This window comes from Dermacentor silvarum, chromosome 1 (assembly GCF_013339745.2).
Source record: "Dermacentor silvarum isolate Dsil-2018 chromosome 1, BIME_Dsil_1.4, whole genome shotgun sequence".
Classification (NCBI taxonomy): domain Eukaryota; kingdom Metazoa; phylum Arthropoda; class Arachnida; order Ixodida; family Ixodidae; genus Dermacentor; species Dermacentor silvarum.
The window spans coordinates 360836657-360858242 of NC_051154.1; the positions used below are offsets into that span (position 1 = coordinate 360836657).

At 46.8% G+C, this 21586-nt stretch overlaps 1 pseudogene; it reads left to right on the top strand.

The window, feature by feature from the left end:
* Positions 1-3216: 3216 nt before the first annotated feature.
* Positions 3217-21586, top strand: part of LOC119445077 (uncharacterized oxidoreductase ZK1290.5-like) — a 34663-nt pseudogene continuing 16293 nt past the window's right edge.

The window sequence follows — 21586 nt, forward strand, 5'->3', positions numbered from 1 at the left end:
CGACTTTAGTTTCATCGCCTTTGCTCCACAGGTGAGCTCCGGCAACGTAGTGAGCGTTGCACATTAAGATCGCTTGAAACATGCGTAGTAAGCTCTCCTCTGTAAGTCCCGCGTTTCTGTTAGCGACGCGTCGGGCGAAGTGAATGACTGCCTCAGGTTTTTTGGTGAGATGTGTGATTGTTAAGTCGTTTTTGCCATTCTCCTGCCCGTTAACACCCAGAATTCAAACCGACGACACTATCAGGATATCCGAGCCGTCCTTTGTGGAGAGGTGTATAGTTGGTTCGCCGTTGTTGCGGCTGTGTTGCGGTGGCAGAAGCAGCAACTGGGACTTAGCTGCCGAGAGTTTGAGGCCCGTGTGCTTTAAAAAGTTTGGTACTATATTGATTGCTTCCTCAAGGCTTGCTTCGATTTGTCCGTCGCTGCCTCCATTGCGCCAAATAGTAATATCGTCGGCGTAGAACGCGTGCTCTACACCTTCGATGTCGGCCGGAACCCGACTTGATTGAATGGGAAGAGGTGCTTTTGCTCTGCATGTTTTGTGGCTCGGCGGAGAATGACGTGCTCCGTGACCTTACCCACACAGGATGTGAGGGAAAAGGGTCGTAGGGAGTCAAGCTCCAGGGGTTTGTTCGGTCTGGGAATGAGAATGACGGTCGCGGCTCTCCATTCTTGCGGGATGCTCCCTTGCTCCCAAACCTCATTCATGTGGGTGGCTTGTGATTCGATGTCATTGTCAGCCAGGTTGCGGAGTAGCTTGTTGGTGACTCCATCAGGACCCGGGGCTGACTTAGTGTTCAGCTCTGCTATTAGCGTTCGTATTTCAGCGCTGGTTATAGCCTCCTCAAATGGGTCGTGAGTGGCCCCCGCGTAAGGTGGGTAGTCTTCATGCGAGCTAGGTTCTGTGTAAAGATACCGGGCTGCTGTAGCTTCTAAAATCTGCGCGCCTGTAAGTTGCTGCCCTCGCGCTTTGTGTAACATTCTGTCTAGGGTTAGTCGTTGCTCCGACTTGGTGGGCTTGTCGCCGAGCAGGTGCTTGAGAAGGTCCCCCTTTAGACCTTTTCTCATGCGTGCGTCGAGCGAATTGCACACCTCATGCCACTGTTGGCGTGCTAGTGTCTGGCTATACTCTTTGATTTGTCGGTTCAGCAACGCAATTCTTTTTCGTAGCATACGATTGTGATTTTGCCTTCTGTATCTTTCTTGAAGACCTTTTTGAGCCTCCAGGAGTTGTGCAAGGTGGCTGTCCATGTGGGCGATGTTGCGTGTTGTATAGATGTTATCGGTAGCTTGTTTTACGTCCCGCTGTAGTCTCGGAAAGTGTTCAGCGAGGTAAGAGTAATGGTTGGTGTCTTTGCCAGAAGAAGTCCCAGTCTATTATTTAAGATGTCTGGGATCGGGGCTGCTTATACTGAATGTAGTGTTACAGATAAAGTGATTGCTACCTTGGTTAGCTTGCAGGTTAACCCATGTGGGATTCAATACGTTGCGTAATAGGGTCAGGTCAGGGCATGAGTCCCATGACACTGAGTTACCTATGTGTGTGTGGGGGTAGAGATGCCGTTAAGTAACACTAGATTGTGTTGAGTGATGTGCGTTTGTAAGTGGCATCCTTTCTGTGTTGTGCGATTGTATCCCCAGTCTACGTGGGATGCGTTGAAGTCCCCCGCGATGATGAGGGGATGGTTGCCTGCTATCTGCATCGCGTTAGTTATTAGTGTGGTGAATATTTCTGTACTGTGTGAAGGTGAACTGTACACGTTAAGGTTAAATATAGATTGCTTAATGGGAGCGTTGGGGATGATTTCTATCATCTGATGCTCTATTTTGAGATCTGGGCGTATTGCAAGCGTCGTGCAAGCTTAAGGCTTAGCCACACAGGTGGCTATGCCTCTTGCTTTTTTTTTTGAAAGAACATTTTTTTATTCGGGCGAAACAGGTACGATGTTTGTCCGTGAGGTAAGAAAAAAGGAGGACTTAAACCTCCTAACATGGCCTTATCTCGCTGGGGCAGCAGAGATAGCGGAATCTGCAAGTTACAAAAACAGTTTGTAAAGCAGATATTTAATAACAACAAACAAAACAATCTTTCAAGCACACTGCAGAACACAAATTGCTTGTAAAATAACATACGAACGAGTTAATACATCACTAACATAAATGTTCCCACAGACGGCCTCGACTCTGTATCCACGAAGAGCGAATCGGTCGATACGCGTTTCCTGCAGGAGAATGACGGCCTTTCGTTGGGTTACAGAGCCAATGAATTGTTGTACGTTTCTCTCCGCGTACGGAGGGTACTAGTGTTCCATTTCCAAATTGTGATTGATTGTGACGACGCCATTTTAAGGCCTAGGTATCAGCCCAGGGCGCTTTCCTCGTGCCAGGTCCTCCTCCAACACCTTAGTCCACATCGCGTCCATTTGTGCTGGCCATGTAGCCAGGTCGTTAATTTGTTTCTGCATGCTTTCGAGTTTAGCGTTGAAAGCGCCATACTCGGCCATGGTCTCCGCGCGGTACTTTTCTAGTATCGCGTATATGTTAGCTGTAAACCGTTCAAGCTCGGATTGCTCTTCAGCCTGAGGCGTCAGGCCTGCTCGTTTCTTAGCGCCGCGTATCGAGACGGGGCAGCTGCTAACGCTACCCTCGCGCGATGAGGGGGCCTGTTGTTTTGCTCGCTCTTCTTTAAGCGTTTGGATTTCTTTAGCCTGCTCCGCATACATGCGTTTTAGCTGTGCTAGTTCTGGGTCAGCTTGCTGTGGCAAGTGTCCCTGACCAGCTTGTCGGCCCAGGTAGTCTTCTCAGTGGGGGTAGGAGTTCGTGGGTCTGGCAGAGGTCCTTGGGGTTCGGTAGTCTTGGCAGGAACCGGGCTGGGTCCTCGGGTGGGTGTTTGCTGCTGGTCATTCTTTCGTCGGCGACGGCGCTGACGACGGCGGTGAACCAGGTAAGGCAGCTGGTAGCGATGTCGGCATTCGCGGTCGCCCGTGTGGTGTGCTTCGCCGCATAAGGCACACACTGGTTGGTTGACACGTGAAGGTTGTCTGTTGGTAAGTGTCGCTTTGGTCGCATACCTTGATTGAAGGAGGGGGGTACACGTCCTGTCGGTGGCCCACTTGGCCGCAGTTGCGGCAGGTGTCGATTTGACGCTTGTGCAACGTGCAGCGGTAGATGACCTGGCCGAAACAAGCAAACCAGTCAGGAAACAAGCAAACCTAGATGCAGTAAGGTTGCAGTAAACCTCTCTATATGGTTTTCATAGATAACGATAGCACATTTGATGCAGTAGAGACACCAGCTTTGCGTAATCAAGTAGTACAGGAGGCATACGTGAATATCTTGGCAAATATTGACAAGGATTCCTCAGCAACCTCTGTTCTCCGCAAGAAAAGTAGAATATCTATCAAGAAAGGGGTCAGACAAGAAAACACAATCTTTCCAATGCTATTCACTGCATGCTTAGAAGAAGTATTCAATCACTTAGATTGGGAAGGCTTAAGAGTGAGGATCAACGGCGAATATTTCAGCAACCTTCGGTTTGCAGATGACATTGTCCGATTCCGAAACACGGGGAAAAATTACAGCAAATGATTGAGGTCCTTATACGAGAAAGCGTAAGAGCGGGGTTGAAGATTATTATGCAGAAGGCAAAAATGATGTTCAATCGCCTGGCAAGGAAACAAGAATTAAGGATCGTGAGTCAGCCTCTACAGTCTGTAAAGGAGTACGTTTATCTAGGACAAATACTCACAGGTGACTCTGAGCAGGAGAAATAAATTTACAGGAGAATAAAATTTGGTTGCAGTGCATACGGCAAGCATTGGCAAATCCTGAGTGGCCGCTTACAACTGTCGTTGAAAAGAAAAGTGTATAATAATTGATTCTACCGGTGCTAAGAAGCTCGAGAACAAGTTAGGGACCGCACAAAGAGCGATGGAACGAAAAATGTTAGGCCTAACGTTAAGAGACAGGAAGAGAGTGGCGTGAATGAGAGAGCAAACGGGGATACCCAATATTCATTTGACATTAGGCGAAAAAAAATGCAGTTGGGCACGCCATGTCATGCGTAGGATGCGTAACCGTGGGACTATTAGAGTTACAGAATGGACTCCAAAGCAGGGAAGCGCAGTCGAGGACGGCAGAAAACTAGGTGGGGTGATGAAGTTAGGACATATGCAGGCGCAAGTTGGAATCAGCTGGCTCAAGACAGAGGTAATTAAAGATCACAGGGAGAGGCCTTCGTGGTCATAAATATAGGCTGATGATGATTACAATATGTGCAGTGGAACCCGTCCAGGCGCCTCTCCTACACGCCTGTTCACTTTGACTGGCTAGATGAGGGTTGTTTTAATGAGGGCTATTACATTCTATGCAGTGGCAGTGGCGCCCGTCCAGGTGCTTTTCTTACACGTCTGTTCACTTTGACTGGTTAGATGTGGGTTGTTTAATTAGGCCTATTACGTTCTGTGCAGTTGCAGTGGCACTTGTCCGGACGCTTGTCTCTCACGTCGGTTCTTTGACTGGGTATGCGATAGTTGTTTTGAGGAGGGCTATTTCATCCTTATCTTGGGTACCTCGCACAGTGGTGGGATCTGCCACACAACGGTAGTATATGCTTTGTGAGACTGTGGATACAGGCTTGTGGACACGGCCAAGCGTTACGGCTACGAAGAGTATCTGGGTGAGGCCATTGCGGAAACCGGCGTGCCATGCGAGGACCTTTTGTCGCCACGAAACAGTGGTCACGCCAATACCCGGGTGCTGGGGGCGACGGGCGACGGAATGGCTTCCGAGTATCGTTGGAGCGGCTCGCGGTCGACTACCTGGTCCTGTACCTGATGCATTGGCCCGAGTGCACAACTGAGTGCGTGGACTGGCAACGCACGCTAGACGAGACGTGACGCCAGCTAGAGCTGCTTTATGATGAGGGTCTCTGCGGCGCCGTGGGCGTCAGCAACTACGAGCGAGACGACCTCGAGCGCTTTGTAGACGTGTGCAGCCTGGTGCCGGACGTGAACCAGCTCGAGTTTCATACACACCATGCGCCTGAGGAGCTGCTGCGCTTCTGCGCGAGCCAGGGCAAACTCTTCCTGGCAGCAGCGGGCTTTCGGACGTCAACCGTTTACATTTTGTTGGTACGGCTACTGCAGGGCTACTCACCGCTGGTCAAGTTCCGCCGGCAGGCCGACCCTGTAGTGTGCCGTGTAGCGCAGCGCCAGCAAAGCTCATCCGCCCAGGTGCTGGTGCGATGGTCCCTGCGGAAAGGGGTCGGGGCCCTCCCGAAGTCTACGCAGCCTGACCGGTTTCGCGAAAATGTTCAGGTACGCTTTTGTCTAACCATTGTGCTTTTCCCAGTCAATAACACACTAGGTTACTAAAAGGTCAACATTCGTGTGCTAATGGTACATTGCATCATTATTTGTGGTAATGTAAGCTCCGTCTGTGTAAGTAGCCAATTCCATTTCATTGATGTGAATAAGGAACAAAGAACAGAAAACAGAATCCTGTTGAACTCAGGAAATAATGGTACCTAATGGACAATCGGACTCATTTACATTGACAAACTGCAATCGTTTAGTAAGAAAATTTTCGATGAAAGCACCATTGTGTCGGTCCAGGTTGAGATTGCGAAGCTTGAAAAAGAGTAGGTAATGGGGAACTAAGTGGAATGCTTCGTGTAAATCCACAAAGATGCAGTCACTGGCGAGCCGTCTATCAAAAGGAGCACAAAGATTATTTGTAAAGACTATAGGTTGTGTAACATGAAATTTCGTGTAAAATCCGCGCAGAAAAGGGGTAAAGAATGAATTGTTTTCCAGAAAGTTCACGACAAGATATATGCTTGAGCATTTTCCATGGTTCACTAGTCAAGGATATCGGCCTAGTGGGGAAGTGGCATCACCGGATTTAAACACTGGCACAACACTCATCTGTGGCTCGTGTGGTCATCTGTGGCTCGTGTGGTGTGCTGTTCAACAGGCACGAGCACTTTCCTCAACTGACTGCGAAAGTTAGTGTTCTGGGCTGGTAGCTGAGTGCCAGTGTTGATGAGGGCAGGCAAGTGGGAACTTCATGAGGATTTTCAATGTTCTGAGACCTCTTAGCTAAACATTTTTATTATATTTTTTTTATTTGCACACCCCCACTTACTTGCACACACCATTGCAAGGTGGTGTTTTCTACGCCAAAGAAATTGTTCGTGCCATCAATCAGTTTATGAAGATCTGCATATGGATTATAAAAGCCATGATAAGCAGGCTAAGAACCAATGTTATGATTGAGGTAAGAGACTCGCTAAGCCCTGAAAAAATAGGTAGCGCTATTGCAAATCGGCTACTACAGAGACGTTGAGATGCATGTCCGCAACTCTTGGTTCAGCGTGTCACTACACAAAAGAAAAAGATATTGCCCACCGAACTACATAAAAGTCTCACAATTTGAATACGCGATGAGCAGTTTGCTATTAGAAGCGTCATTAGAAGCGTGTTAGAAGATGTGGTGGCGTGGAGGAGAGTTAGAACACCCGGCTTCTAATCTTTAGGTCGTAATTTCCAATCCTCCTCTAATCCACTACATTTTCAGGCATGGAGTGGTGCCTGACACCAGCAAAAAATCACCGATAGCTAGTGGGGCTATACTAGTCCACGTGCAACCAAATTAAGAAGGCCCACCAAGCTTCAAGCAAGCCACTCCCCCCCCAGTACAGGATATTGGCCTCCCTGGTGAAGTATTCGGCCACTACCTCCCTCATGACTCCTACAATTAACCCTTCACCATCAGTCCCGAGCAGCTGGGGAGCACCTGACCAAGGGGGTGGTGAGTCCTGCGACGCGACAGAGGGTGCTGAGAATCTCTGGGTCCGGACAGGCCACCACTGGAAACTGAAACTGGCAACGTTCCACACGCACACCCTTTCGGGTTAGCATAGCTTAGCAGGCGTTCTTGAAGAATTATCAGGTATTGCCTGGGATATCATTGGCCCCAGTGAGGTTGGAAGAACTGGTGAGGCTTATTCAGTGCTGACTAACGCCACGTCCTCTGCTACAGAGGTCTTCCAGATAAGAGAGAATTCAGGGTAGCATTTAAAATCCATAAGGACATAGCGGGCAACATTGATGAATTCTGCAGCATTATTGATGGTAGCGGTCTTTATGATAAAGCTGAATAGGAGGTATAGAATGAAGGTAGTACAAGCCTACGCCCCAACCTCATTTGGGCGTAGGCTTATGCTACCGGCATTAAGGAGGCAGTCGGGTGATACCAGTCTGCCGTCTCGCAGCGCTAAACCGAAATAGCAATTCCGGAAATGGCTTGCTTGATGGGAGAGCACGTCGCTGCTATCTCCGTTATATATGCTACGTCTGCCGACGCTGGCTCAAGAACCGGACCCTCTTCACCTTGCTATCGCAGCCTCCACCTATATCTAGTCTGGTTCGTAACAAAGATATAATTCGGGGTCACTGCGCTTCCCGCTGCCTTTAATCTGGCGGAAAGCCTCGTGGTAATGATACGCCAGTCGTTTAGAAACAAAGTCCGTTACGTATTGACTACGTCGTATATATGCACGTGGATTGCGTCGTCTGCTAGCAGAACCGTTCTCGTCTGCTTAACCGATGTCGTCTGCTCAGAAAAAAAGAATTGTTTTCGTCTGCTATACTAGTGTGTACTAGATTGGGGGAGTGGGTCCACAGGAAGGTCCCCACTGTGGCTTTTTTTTATTGAAAAGTTGCTGGCCCTACCGTCGCTTTCTCCCGAATGGCGCCCCCGCGTGGCGGCTGGACGCTTGTCGCGTCGGCGACCCTACCGCAGCTGCATGGAGCTTTGACAGGCGGATACTCGTTGGCGGCAACACTGATGTTATTTCACACCGATCTATTGGAAATAAACTGTAAAAAGAGCAGCGGAAAGAATGGAAACAATGCAGAAACGACGGTGCGTCAAGCAGACGACAGCTACTCAGCCCGCGAGCTCGCCTCAGCCAATGAGCGCTGCCGAAAAAGACGGAGCCAACGTTTATTTGCTGGAGATTCAGACTAGGGCGATGGCAGCGCCACCACAATTTCAACGTTTTTTGCTTCACCCTCTGCGCTTGTCAAGGCGTCCGCTGGACCCACTCCCCCATTCTAGTACACTCTAGCTGTCAGTTTTGCGTAATGAGCGCCCCCATTCCATTCCAATTCCATTCCGGGGAATTAGAACTTGCCGCAATTCCATTCCTTTCAATTCCTTGGAGCATGATATTATAGAAGTATCGATTAAGGGAGTAGCAAAGTACGTTCTCCCCAAATGCCCTCTTTGCTTGGCGGTGTAAACACGGGTTATGTGCCGAGTCGTAGCAACGAAGCGAAGAAATGACGCAAAGAAAAAAAGATGACGATAATAATGAAATGTCCCCAACAGGAGCAGTGGGAGTGCGAGCTGACCAGCTTTCAGCTCGAGACTGAGGAACGCCTGATCTCCCAGGCTAGAGCAGCAGTGGTCGCTCGCAGCTTTCTCAACAAAGAAGAGCCCACACACCTTTATTTTACTTTGATCGGCTCAAATAAATGTTTCTAGAAGAACAACAACACGTCCGGCAATTGGCCACTAGTGCTTTGGCAATCAGTACGTCATAAAAAGTGCTTAGGTGTCCTCGTGATTTTTAAATGCTGCAATAAAGGTCGCAAGCAGTGCAAGGTTGAAAAGAAGCTTTATTTTGGCTTCCCGAGCCAATGCTTTCAAAACTTTATTATCTCTCTCTCTCTCTGTATGAAGGGAGAGAGCGCACAGTTCATCGTGTACGACTGTGTGCTGCGGAGACCTGCAGACTTTCGTCGACACAGTTTCGGGCAAAGGCGTCCGTGTGTCTGGAGAGGGGGGACAGTATTGCAAAAGGGTTTGGGGGGGAGGGGAAGTACGAGGTGAGACGGCGCGCAAGCTGGTCTGCGAAAGCTTGCACTGAACACAATCATCGCGCCAGCGTCAATACGCGTCACAACTGAGAGAAGTGCTTTTTCGAACATTCGTCCGAGTCGCCGACGGTGACCGAAGCAAAAACAAAGTAGTGAAGAGTGGGGAGAGAGCAGGTGGCCGAGACGAAGGCGCCGCTGAGGTAAAAAAAAAAATGACAAGGCGTAAGGGGGGGGGGGGGGGGCAGTCTGCCGCCGACGCAGTTCCGCAAAACCCATACCAACGGCATAGAGACGTGGTTACGCGCGCAATCGAGACATGCTTCCCAACAACAAAGTCTATTGACCCTTTTCGCGGCGATCCCGTGGGCGCTGCTATGTTTGATCACGTGGTGACGCGTCCATTGCTTGCCTCAACTGCCTCCGTTGCCTCCTTGTTTACAATGGAAGTGTATGACACCGGCGCGGCTTAGAAGACCTCTTCGGAGATATCGTAGACGATGACTAGGTGGACGACGCGAAGCTTTGATCACAGCTTCAGAGAACATCCAAAAGCGCTTTCGAAGCTAATTAAGCTTCGGCGTAAGCAGCAAACGGCGCAAGCAGCGTATATGGTGCTTGTTCTAAAAGCGGGGCTAAATATGTATTCCAAGCAATCCAAGCTTTCCGATTGTGAATTCAGTCAGGATTACTGTGTTTTGCTCTTTGTTCTTTATTCGGCAAATACTTTGAAGCAGTGGCTTGTCAGTTTCTGACTCAGTGAAGTTCATGGGCGCGGCCACTATCTGATTATTTTCTGCCTAATCGCTCGCGAGTGTGCTCAGTTCCGATAGATTTGTTCTTGCTGCGCACAAAGCTTGAAACGTAGCTGTTTTGTACATTTAATACCTTGTAGCAAATATATATTACTTCTAGTATTTCGCTCACTCTTGTGGACCGTCACCAAACATTCATCTTCGATAATTCCGGCGCTATCGAACTAGTACCGTCATATATTGTGCGTATACAGTGCACACATATTCAAGTGTGCGCCCATTCACTTATGCTTGATACGTCGGCGATAGAGTGGGCGTAAGTTTTCCTGCCATTTGGGACAGAAGTGTACAGATAACGTGCGCGAAACTTACTATGACAGGAAGCGGCGCTACTCCCTTTGTCATTGTTTAACGAGTGGTACTCACTCTTGCCGATGTTCTGGGGATGAAGCCCTTTCTTTGAAGGTTGGCGATACAAGGCTGGCGGATGAGCAAATTTCTGTATCCTGGAGGAAAGCCGTGCATCACGAAGTGCCAGTAACACGTTCGGACATTTGCAGCAGCGGTCCGCGAACTTGTCCGCACAGATTCATTCTATTCCTTAACATGCCAGTCACTATTTTTGCAGCCAACTACTGTACACGTCTTCAATCTACATGATTCAATCTAGCATGATTGGAGCACAGTGTGTTAGCGAAAACTCAGTTGCATTTCCGACAGCTGATCGCACCGAAGTAAGGCAGAAGCGGTGATGGTTTCGTATTCGTGTTGGTCGCTGAGGAGAGGTAGGGCGCGCCGCCGTGAGCGCAATCTCCTTTCTCTAAAACAAACTGCTCCGCGAAAAGGGTCAATACACACTAAACACAAATAATCCCAGATGGGAGTAAATGCCTCATCGCCTAGCGCATTCCCGAATGATAGTTTAATATACTCCATTCATATGGAGGTTTAGTTAACTCCATCTGTCATAACAGTTTTTATGGTGTTCAAATAAGAGTAAATATTTCTTCATTTCTCTCGGGAGGTTTTAGGTGTTCCAATTGGACTGAATATTACTTTATTTCCGGAAGGGGTTTTTAGGTATCCTAATTGAAGTGAATATTACTTCATTTCTTGAGGGAGTCTTCAAGTGTTTAAATTGGAGTGAATATTACTTCATTTCTTGAGGGAGTCTTCAAGTGTTTAAATTGGAGTGAATATTACTTCATTTCTGGAAAGTGTTCTTGAGGTGTTGCAAATGGAGTAAATACTAATCCATTTCTGAAGAGAGTTTCTTGAGTTCCTGCTACATTAATTATACTTTTTTTCCTGCAATGAATTGAAGTAGCAGCTTTCGCGCTGTGGTTTTACGACGCTTATTAATGACTGATGAATCATTGCAGGTTCTATGTTTTGTGCCGGTAACAACAACCTTTACCGTAGCCTATTTTGTTTTCCACCTTCCTAGTTAGATTTTGAATGTATTTATAATACTTCACTGGAGACTAGTATAAAATTGAATTATAGTAAGAGCATTTATCTACCCATCTAGTTAACTGCCCTTTATCGGCTAGTCAACTCTGTTCAGTAACTTGAATCGAAGCGCGAATTCAGCACAAATAAAACGCCCGCATTTGCGCTTTCATGTACGCGAGAGTATGCAACATCGACAAGAGGCGATTTTTCTTGACACCATTAGACCATTAGCGAATGTAATACTTGACAGGAGTACATTCTCGCCTATGTATTTCTTGTTAGCATTTCAACGCACATTATGATTTAATAAATAAAATAAAATGCGGTTTTCCGGATAGTAGTATAAAGTATATTTTATAATCTGCAGGCATTGCAACATCTCACGGGAGACAAAACATCGAGGAAAACACAGCATTTGAGGAAAATTACGCGTAATAAGAACATGTTGCTTGAAATGATACAGATCAATTAGCAATAATATAAAGTATATACCTTACATCAGCAAGGCCAAAACTCCAACATAACGCACATTCAATAAACAAACGCACACCACAACACAATGCAGATGTACCGATAAAAGGAAGCGAGGACAACATTGAATGACAGAACGTAGCGTAGCTAACTGAAACAATTTACTTACTCGAGTGAACCATATAAACTATCACTCTCCTTAACTTGGGGGGAACTATATGTAAAAAAAAATGTAATCCACCTACAAAAAAAACAGCTTAACATGGCAGCCGACCTACAGACTTTTGCAAATGGTTTTTACTCAAAATGTGGCATTGTGAGAAGTCCGTAGATCATCACGTATTCCAAAATTGGATGGAGCTGGAGTGTTCCTAAAACATTGACGACGGAAGTCAGCAAGTGAACACGCCCAAACGACGTACAGAAAATTTGACTGCCTAACCGACGCGCAAGTTAACGATCGCGCCGATTGACCATACCACTTTTAGTGTGCCTGAATAGTATTCTCCTCGCCGGGAGAGGGAGAACACGCGTGCACGCTAGCGACAATGGACACGCCGCATTCCGGTGGGGTGAGTGTCCCAAAAAACCTGCCAAACGCGTGTCGGAGTTAGAAGAGGCGACGATTATTCTCGCATTCCCAACTTATTTGCAATCCCCGTGCTTCGCGGGGATCGCGCGTCTGTGCCTACCTGCGCGCGGACGGATGTCAAAACCCCACAAGCAAGTGTATGCAAGCGCTGATGCAAGAAAACTATATGCACACGAACACACATGAAAGCTTTCATGCGTAAGCTTCCACGAAAAAGCAGCGACGTACACACGCATAGTAAAAACGCACGCGCTCACACACGCGCACATACACTCATCCAAATGCGCACACGCCCTTTCCTTCCGCACACACACCCAAGCGCAGACACGCTATTTTTTCATCATAATATCGGCCCACTTTGTAGTATTCTAATGGCATTCTCAGCTTGAAGCAAATTGCTAAAGAAAGCGGTAAAAGGCACCTCCTCCGCTACGTGTAACATGTATAGCGACGGCCGAAACGTTCAGGCTCACCTGGTTCATGCAGCATCGCCCGCCATTTTTGGAACAATATTTCTTGTACGCTGGACCCAAGGCGTCCATTAGAGCACAAGTAAACGCCCCAACTGCGAATGCAAGTACCCCTAGCTATGTACATCGCGCACGAAAAATCGTTTCACCACGTTCACCACGTTTCATCTGAGGTGACTGATGTGAGGTTGCCTCCGCTGTACGAGGCTCGTCGGGCGTGAAATAATGACATTGCGGCTGCCCGGCCTAGAGCAGATGTCAATGGATGTTAAGCCTAAAATTGTGTCTTCATGTCGTCGTCGACGAGGCGGTCGGAATCTCCGTCGTGTGCGGCGTGCTGAGGAAGACATCAAGATGTCGTTGCTGCCATGGCGACGCCAAAGGCTTGTAGAAACGGCCGCTGATTATTCAAAGTAGTATCCATGAGTTCGAGTGCGTGAAAGAAGAAACGATTGCCGAGCCATAAGGACCCGACTGTGCCTAGTATGCGACTGCCACACAAGCCTCGATTTTACTCCATTTACATATCAGATTTCTCATGAGGGAGAAAACTCCATTTTAAGACCGATTTTACTACATCTATGAGTGTTGGGAATGAATTCACGTTTTTATATTCAATACGTTCCCGCTGATGAAATAAGATTTGGCGCCGAGGAGTTTAAGAAGGTTGCGCGTCGTATCTCTTACCTATGCCACCTGCAACTTGTGTTTACAGTGCACGGAGGAAATACATTTTCACTCCATTTCACGGCACGAGGTTTTCGCATTGATAAACTCCATTTAGTAAATGGAGTGATATCAGGTCATTCCGTTTTTATATTCTATCATTTCAGGAAAGAGGTAAAATCATGGTTTTATGCTTTTTTACACCATGGTGATGGAGTAAATATATTGGGCGATGAAGTTTTCAAAGTATTCAACCATAAAAAACCCCATTCAGGCTAATTTGTGTTTATAGTGTAAGGACAGACTTGTAGCAGGCGCGTTGCGTGTAAATGTACCGTGCTTGTAAGCAGGAAAGCCATTTTAAAAATACCGTTTTATTGTTAAAGTCGAGGCTCTGACTTACTAATGTTTGAACGTGGGCTGGTCGGTTCTTCGGCATATTCTGACAAAAAAATGGCGCGTAGACGAAAAAGCGCTCTATTTTCGGAAAAAGACGTAATTTCATTCCTATTCCATTCCGGCCGAAAGGCGCTTAATTTCATTCCCATTCGATTCCTCCAAGCATTGTCGCCAGGTGTATTGAACCTGCTCTTGAACACTGAGACAAAAAAAGAACGCCCGGTCCCGATAACATTTCCAATGCGTTTCTAAAACGATATGCTGCCAAACTAGCTCCGTTCTTACAAAGGATTTTTACGGTGTCGCTTCAAGCAGCTGTATTACCTTCAGACTGGCTCATTGCAAAAGTAATCCCGATTCACAAAGGTGTTAATAGGTTGCACATTGACACATACCGACCAATTTCTCTAACAAGCTGCTGCTGCAAATTAATGGAGCACAATAATAACAAATCCATTATTAGTTACTTATAAAGCAATAACTTGATATACCCTAAACAACATGGTTTCAGGAAGTGCCTTTTTGCGATAACGCACCTGTTGGAAACTTCTCATGACTTCGCAGAGTTAATCAATTCCGGACTTCAAGGAGACGCCATATTCGTACATTTCTCCAAAGCCTTCGATCGCGTACCCCACTGTGAACTGATTGAAAAACTCAAACTAATTGGCGTTGAACCTAGCACTGTTGCATGGATAGCGTCCTATCTCTCACTCAGATCACAATATGTATCGGTAAACATATTGTGATATCGTGAAATATGTATCGTATATATTGTGTATATCGTATATATCGTATCGTATCGTATATATTGTGTATCGTGTATATGTATATTGTGATATATGTGAAATATGTATCGAAAACAATGCTGAGTCTGAGAGCCTTGAGGTTTTTTCTGGTGTGCCGCAGGGGTCCGTGCGAGGGCCATTGCTCTTTCTTGTGTACATCAATGACATCCCATCATCTGTTGAGCCTAACGTAACAGTACGTCTTTTCGCAGATGATTGTGTTGTCTACACAACTGTTCGGTCCCTGGACGACCAAATTAAACTAAACACCTCACTAAACAGCATTGCAAATTGGTGCGAAAGATGGGGAATGAAGCTCAACATCAGTAAAACAGCTTGCATCACTTTTACACATAAAAAGGTACCTGACATATTATCTGACAATATAAAGCGTACAGCAATAATAAGATCAGATATTGTAAAATATTTGGGTGTGACATTCTGGAGCTCGCTCAAATGGGATACTCACATTGATAACATTTTTGTAAAGGCATTCAGGCAACTCAATTTCTTGCATCGGAAATTTGCTACAGCACCATGTAATGTTAAATCACCTGCGTATAAAACCCTGGTTCAGCCGATGCGTGAGTATGCCAGTATTGTATGGTCCCCGCACCAGTCTCGTCTCATTTATAAACTAGATAGAATACAGTGCATAACACTCCGTTTTATTTATTGCAGATACTGACCGTATGACAGCGTCCCTGCTTTACGTGAACAAGCAAACATCCCGACTCTAATATCAGGATGGCGCATCGCTGCCATGAAGTTTCTTTTCCTTCTTTATCATGGGCGCATAAACATAGACAAAACGAAGTACATCAGGTCTCAGTTCCAACATTCGGAAAGAACAAATCATAAGTGCATGAGACATTTTTCAGCGCGCTGCAACACATTTAAATATTGATTTTTCCCTCTGCAATTGAAGCCTGGAACCATTTGCCAGAAGAAATTGCGCATGTTGACTCTATCGAACAATTTGAAACCAAAATACGTGCACTTTTCTATGAGTAGGTCTGCTTGCGATTGTTTAGTGCTCTGCTACAACATTCTGCTGCGCAACTATGTCCTGATTGTTTGATCACCACGTTTGCACTTTTCGCAGCTCTCACCCCTTGCCTGCATTATCTGCCTTGCACTGTTTTCTTTAATCTGTTCGTTCTGTTTGTATCTTATTTATTTGCACTGCAAAAATTACCGCATTTAGTTGCTTTCTCCTGTTTTGGCCCACAAGGTTTTGTTCTGTTCTGCTTGTGACCCGCTCCAGTATGAGCCTGTAAAGGCTTACAGTATTGCTAAATAAATAAATAAATTCCATTCCCATTTCATTCCGGGGTCGCGAAAATGTGGAATGATTCCGGAGTCATTCCAATTCCGGAGTGGTAGCTCCGCAAGACTGCTAGCTATACACTGAAAGTTCGTCTGTGACACCGAAAGCAACCTCTTTTTCGAGAGCTTCCCGCATATATAATAGAGGCGAAATACGAATACGCCAGCTCCGGCCACAACCATATACAAGATTCCTTCTCCGTTTATTTAACTGGCAGTTGCGCCACATATACGCACCTGTCGCACCAGTTGTCTTTCTGCGTCGCTTGCGAGTGGCAACGATGAACGTCCCGGACACCTGACCAACGACACAACAGCTTTAGCCGGCTCTGCACTGAAACGAGAGATCCGTGCCTCATTTGCATTTGGCGTTTTGTAGAGCGTGCACTACCATGGAAATCGCAACGTGGATAAAAAAAAACTCGGATGAAACCGCCGCGTTCTGGTGAGCAACGCGAATCGGCACGGACGAGGTTTGCAATTGCACAGTCTTGGGCAGTCTTGCACCTGAATCCCTGGTTGGTAGCGGTCACCATGAACGAACTCATAAATTGTGAAATAGAAACAAAATTACCTATTGTTCCTTTAGTACAGCAAAAATATATGACACGGAAAGTTTACTCGTATGACAGCGTTCGGATTAAAATTTTCGAACATTTTGTTTTCATGTAGGTTTCCTAGTTTCATTGTTTGTCAGCCCCCGCACCTAGTCGCGCTTCATTTGTGCACCACTCACTGATATTTTTGGCGATAGGTTTTGGCACGCTTTTCGTTCCAAGCTTCGAGACCTGTTTAGATGGACCTTGGCCGGTATTTTGTAGCGATGCCTTAAATGTCATAATGCCTTTTCGCGCTTATCGCGTTTTGTCAGTGGTCGGAGCGACGGTCGGCTCACGTTATCAACGTTGATATCGTGAGCGGACCGTCACTCTGACCACTGACAAAGCGCGATAAGCGCGAAAAGGCATTATTACTTTAAAGGCATCGCTACAAAATAGCGGCCCTTGGTACAACACTAAAGAATACTGTAGGCGGGGGTAACACATCTCGTTGCAGCGACGGTGAAGAATCCGAGAGTGCTTTCAGAAGTGAGTCACGAATAGGATAAAAACATGTACTAAGAAAAACAACACTCAAAGCGCTTTACGATAGCGGAGACACAAGGTCTGTACGCCGCGTATCACATGTTGGGTAATCGCTCGCTTACCATCGCGAATGTGCGATAGCGTTCGCGTCGCGCGCGCGCACTCTGATTAGATGAGACTATTTACGCTATTTATACGGAATCCGTGACAACATTCACGCGTTTCCGAATACAGCAGGCCGCGTCTCGCGCCACTCGAGAAATCGACAACAGCGACGATCCGCGGCGGAAAAAAATACAGCCACCGCCAGAGAGCGAAGCAAGGCAGGCGTCATAATATTCACGCAAATATGTTTACGCAAACGGACATGGAAAAACCGAGCGAGGCAATCGACTAACAGGAGCAGAGAGGCTGCATATTCGATACAGATTACTTTCGGCGCCATCGCGATTTGAGCGCACGGTCAAGGTATCTCCGAATGCGACACATCTAGCACACAGGCTCAAGGAAGCAGCAGTCATTGTTGCCCTACAAATGCAGCCCCTAAGGTGTGTGGTCAAGGTTTCGACGTAAAAACACACAAACGCACCACGTCAAGCGCAAGGCGAAATCGCTGTCTTGTATTTTCTATGATAGATATAGCGGGGTGCGGAGGAATATGGCTCGAGACGCTGCAAACAAACACAATTTTTTGCCCCTGTATATAGCGATGCAGATGACCATTTATTCAGGATCGAGGAAATTCACCTCATTGTCATGCCGCGGTGCAGTGAACACGTTTTCGCCAGACTGCACCACGCTTTCTACAGACGTGACACACACCACACCAGTGTGATCCGACACCAACTGCACCTTCTCCAAGCTATCCTATAAGCTCGATCAACATGCAAACTTACACCGAGTATAAGAGATTGCCTTGACGGCGGCCTTTGAACAACTGTCGTCTGCTATTCGTACAAGGCAGACAATAGTTGAGCAGACAATAGCTGAGCGCACTATACAGTATAGCAATTTTATCGTCTGCTAAGCAGGTGCCTCACGTGCAATGCCAAATATCACGATGTTCCATGCGTTTATGTAATAAGTATATACGCACAATCATGACACAAACACAAAAAAGTGCAACAAAAACTTTTCCTCGGTGTCGTTCGTGGCGTACGCTTAACGAACGGCATCAGCAAAACGTAGCACAAGACATACCAGAAGACGACCTTCCAGATATACGCGCAGTCTCTTTTGCCCATAAATCTTCAAACCCGGCTGTACGCGCATGCGCAAACTATTCTCCAATTTCGGCGCGTATCCCGCAAATGAATCCAATTAAATATTGATCCTCGCATCGCGTACCTGAACCACATTTTGCTTGCTTAGCTTAGCGGCCCCCTGCCTAGCGTCTTCAGAACTCAGGAAGCATGCAGGTGCGCGACTCGGAATTCTTGTTGTCGCGTATACTGCACAAGCCATGAATAAACAGCGCTTCCCCGGAAACTTTCGGCCTACCGGATTTGCGGTGCTTGTATTTTTCTTCATATATACTCGGACCACGCGCGGTTAGCGCTTCACCTCGTTTCTATATAAGCCTTTTCGTACTGCGTACATATAAGTCGCCGGATTAAGGACCCCCGGCCGGATAGATTCAAACTCGACGTCTGCGTTTTTAACGTCTACATAAATACGCGACGCAGGCGGACGATAACGCTTGCAATTTTCTGCTCTATACTTTTTTTCGTTTTTTTTCTTCCCCCTTGAGCGCTCGCGACTTTCGCAATGAAGGCACTGGCGAACCGAAAGTCAGAAATGAGTTGTGAAAGATGGATAACACAGAACTCGGTTTAAAGGAAAAATTAAAGAAAACTTATATTCTGGTTATGTAGTAACGTAGAAGAAAGGGAAACATCGCAGCGCAGGACGCAACTTCCGCTCTGTCCGGTCTCTCAAGAGCGTCTCTTTTCTCTCTCTCTAACACACACAAGCACACACACCCGCACACGGACCGTCCCCTCTCGTTGTCGAAACTCCTACCCGCCTCCAAGATGTAAACACAACAGGAGCGACGCCCTGCTCTTCGTCACTCACAGAAGTCATAGGTTGCCTGCGTCGAGGTGGTGCCGTCTCCACTCTCTATTCCGGCCAGACGAGGGGTCCATTTCGCTTTCTCTAGGAAAGGCGTCTGGAGTGCGCACGTGCGGTTAAAACAAATACAATACAAAATAGAACACACTGCCCCCCAAAAAAGAACGAGCTCATTTTTCCCCTCAGTTGCCGAGTTCAACTGGATATAACAGTTGCAAGGGCCGGCGAAGCAGTTTACCGCTTAGCAGCCGCACTGTGCATGCTCGGACTTCACTATCTCGACTGCGGAGTACCTCGTAAATAACAGCTCTTTTCCAGAGGAGCCGAGGTAGTCTTTCGTCATGAATTAAGACAAGGTCGCCTTTCTTGAGCAAGTTGTTCTCTTTGCTGGCGGAGTTGTGCGCCGATCGTAGCTGCAATAAATATTCGTTTCTCCACCGACGCCAGAAATGGTCTAATATTCTTGTACAATGTTTCAACCTTCGCACCATTTCCTTGGCCGAAGTTGTAGTTGGAACGGTCGGATGACCGTGAGGAAGCTCTAGCAATTGTTTGCCGGTGAGAAAGTCGACGGTGTCAAGGCAGTCCCTTCATCTGGTGACAAATGCAGGAAGGTCAGGGGACGTGAATTAATAACGGCCTCAACTTCGCTGAGCGTTGTCATCAGTTCCTCAAAGCTCAGATGTGCGTTTCCTAGTACACGCCTAAGACATACTTTTACGCTTTTCACCAAACGCTCCCAAAAGCCTCCCCCACCACGCTGCTTTCTCAACAATGTACTTCCAATGTATCTGATGCTCCGCGCAGTAACTTGTAAATTGTCCTTTCTTTATTGAGTTGAATAACTGCAAAAGGTCTTTTGAAGTTTTCTTAAATGTTAAAGCGTTGTCCGTGTAGATAATTCATAGTAATCCACGACGCGCTATGAAACGTCTTAAGGCCAATTGGAATTTTTCTGCGGAGAGGTCCGATACGAGCTCCAAATGAATAGCACCAGTGGCGGCGAAGGTGAATAACATTATGTATGCTTTTTCTCCATTGCGTTTTCCCTTGGTGAAAAGTGGACCTGAAAAGTCAATCCCAGCAACTTCAACCTGGCGAGGTTCTGTCTGTGGGAAGCGGTGCTGTCAGTGCATTAGCTGCTCGTATTCTCTCTCGTATACAACCATTAAATGTTCGAATGACTTCTTTCACGACTTCTCTCCTATTTCTGTCATAATGTCCTGAGCACCTCATTGCATTACATTCAGGTGACATTCTCTCACAACGAGTTCAGTGAATGCGTGCGCTGGAGGTAATAGCATGGGATGCTTCACTCTTTCTTCCTCTCTTGTTTGCTGTAATCGTTCACCTACACGTAGAAGTCCATCATTGTCAATGAAGGTACTCAAAGTGTAGATGTCTGACTGTTGACATAAGGCTCTGTTTTCAATAAGAATTAGCCTTTCAGATCCGTAAGCGTCCTCTTGGACAGTCTTAGTCCAATAAATCTTTGCTTGATTGAGCTCTTCGGCGCTAAGACCACCATCAAAAATTCACCTTTCATCTTTCTAATGAATCGAAAACCCAAGCAGTGACTCGAAGAAGCCTCAACAACCGGCTATACTTCATTATGTCTCTGATTATGTCTATGTCTTAGAAACCGAAGACACTTGCAGCACCATTTGCTCTTTCCTTTTCTCCTGTTCAACTTGAGTTGTTGGCGCAGTATCGCAAATGGCCATTGTTTGCGGTCTTTGAACGGCCAAGGAGGACCACGCCACCATAGTGTGCTTGCTGACAGTTTCTGAACTGGCATGCCTCGCGTGAGGTAATCTTCAGGATTTGCATTTCCAGAGCAATAACCCAGGGTAATTCTCTTAATCTCTCTGTCCCCTTTTCTCTTCCCCCAGTGTAGGGTAGCCAACCGGGCTCAGTCCTGGTTAACCTCCCTGCCTGTCATTAAATTGTTTTTTTTCTCTCTCTCTCTCCAGGGCAATGCAATGCACTGTTGAGGGGCACTCAAGCTGTGAATTTCGCTAACTCTATTTTGCACGAATGCCTTCCATTTGGTAGCGTAGCTCTGAATCCAGTCCAGTGCAATAGTGGAGTCGGTCCTAAAAAGCACTGTTGCGGACAAGCCCACTTGCTGACAAACGTGGCTTGGCAGACGTACTCCTATGAGAGCGGCCCTCAGCTCTAGCCTAGTCAACTAAAGACGCTTTAACGGCGCTACTCTTGATTTGGCACAAATTAGCTCGGCATTAAAGCTGTAATTCCAGTCCTCCATTCGCAGGTAGGCGCATGCTCCATGCTCTTCTGGACTTGCGTCACAAAACACGTGCATTTCAAATCGACCAATCTCACCCCGTGTTGTGACGCATTGCTTGAAAGTAAGTCGCTGAGGGTCAAGCAGTTTATCGCACCACGTTTTCTCCAAGTGATCCGGCAATGCTGAATCCCAGTCAACGGCTGTTTCCCACAAACGCCGAAACAATATTTTTACTCGGATGATGAACGGACTGACGATTCTTAGAGGGTCAAAAATCCTGGCAGATGCTTGCAGTACCGTCCGCTTGGTGCTTATATTGCATCTGACCGCGCTCAAAACGCTTCCTGTGGGAATGTAAAGGAGATCA